The sequence below is a fragment of the Oreochromis niloticus genome, linkage group LG13, assembly GCF_001858045.2.
Source record: "Oreochromis niloticus isolate F11D_XX linkage group LG13, O_niloticus_UMD_NMBU, whole genome shotgun sequence".
In the NCBI taxonomy this organism is placed as follows: Eukaryota; Metazoa; Chordata; class Actinopteri; order Cichliformes; family Cichlidae; genus Oreochromis; species Oreochromis niloticus.
Window position 1 is genome coordinate 23,222,369 of NC_031978.2, and position 1,907 is coordinate 23,224,275.

Below are 1,907 nucleotides of genomic sequence, written 5' to 3' on the forward strand. Positions count from 1 at the left end.
TGATTGGCTGCAGCTTCATTTTTCAGCAGGACAATGATCCCCAAAACACTGCCAATGCAGTAAAAGCACACCTGGATAGAGAAACACACAGTGGAGCACGATCAGTCATGGACTGGCCTCCCTAGAGCCCAGACCTCAACATTACTGAAGCAATGTGGGATCATCTTTAGAGGGATTAATATTAAAGACAGCCGACATCCAAAGAAGAGCTTTGAATGTCCTTCCCTGCAGCTTCGGAATGGGATCTACGCCTGTCCTCAGAGGGAATTGTTCAGATGGAGAATTATTCCTAAAGAAATGACAAGAAAGTTTGACTAAGAGAGTTCAGACTGTGCTGAAGAATAAACATGGTCATACTTGAAATATAGTGACTATTGCAATATTTGGTATGACTGCTACATACTAATATTGACTAATCCAGTACATCAATTCATGTTTGCACATAATTCAATAAATCACTGCAACTGTTTCCCATTTTTCTAAATAAAGAAATAAGCGGTGGTTCAATTATTTTGCACACTCACACATGCCTCCCTTTTCAAATACATTAAAGGGCTACCACTACTTACAGCGCTACCATGCACCAATCCTGTGTCACAAGACATCTCAACAAAATATCAGATACGCTACATGTTTCACTGCACCTTGGTTACTTGTGGGGTTTGGATCAAAAATGGTGAGAAAACTCACGACCTTTCTGCTTATCAGATACAAACGCATACATCTGAGACGTGCGATAGGCTCATAAACAGCTATAAAGCGAGATGGTGAAGTATTACATAGTTACTGATTGATAATGCTCCTCACTTTGCCAGTTTTGCGCGTTTCTTTGATTCTGACCCATTGAGTGACCTGTGTAATTGGTCCACACAAATCACTAACCACAGGGGCAGAGAGGGGAGGGGAGGGGGTGGGTGGTTTCCATCCTTTCATATCCACATGTGTACATGTGTGTATAAGGCACTCACCTATCCGGTTCACGGATTACCTTCTGGCAGAGATACAGCTGGGACACATTGCCCTTTGACACCAAAAGGACAGTGTGGTAATAACATCTTTCAGCAAACTATCAGCGATTTTAAACCTTGAAGCTCTAAATCCAGACAGCGGGGTTCCCCATCTTGATATTATGCTTGGCTATAGAGGCTGATTGGAAACAGCTTTAAAATGTAAGTTACATTTCTTTTGGCATGTCTTCCACTCTGGGGCACTGTTGCATATACTCCTAATATTATCAAGCTGCCACTTTTAGGTTGTTTAAAATGTCAGACAATTAAGTATTTCTGCTCATAAAGTGTGCTTTAAAAAAAAGAAAAAAGAAAAAAAAAGGCGGAGAGATTGAGCTTCTTTCTCTTTTTTTCTACAGTGGAATTTTATGCTCTTTATCCAAGGCTTGTCTGACATACCATGCATTTGGAATCTGCCCTTGACTCAGCACTGGCCTTGATGCGAGCACATTTTGCAGCCCAGATGATTTAGTATGTTCCTTATTGCTTCAAATATAGAAGGGGGGGGGAGTAAAACCCAGCCGAACTCGCTCTGTCCATCTTTTAAGCTGACATAAATCTTTATGAGGTAAAATAAGAGTATACACTGTGGCGAGAGTACCGTTTAAATTATAACAATCATTTAAAAACAGATAAAATCTAACGGAGAGGTGGGGAGGTGGAGCATGATGCGTGTCTTAAGGTATAATTCGTTTATGTTTGTGGCTTGTGCTGACTTATGAGCATCAAAATGACTTCGGGTCATAGATTATTTCCACTTTTATTTTTCCACCACAGCACTGCCAAAGAGTCCTTATGGTTATCCTCATAATAATGCGTGTGTGTGTGTGAGAGAGAGAACGAGAGAAAGAAATATGGGGCCGGGCTTAGCGCTCATGAATATGAAGTTTCCAGGCTTGG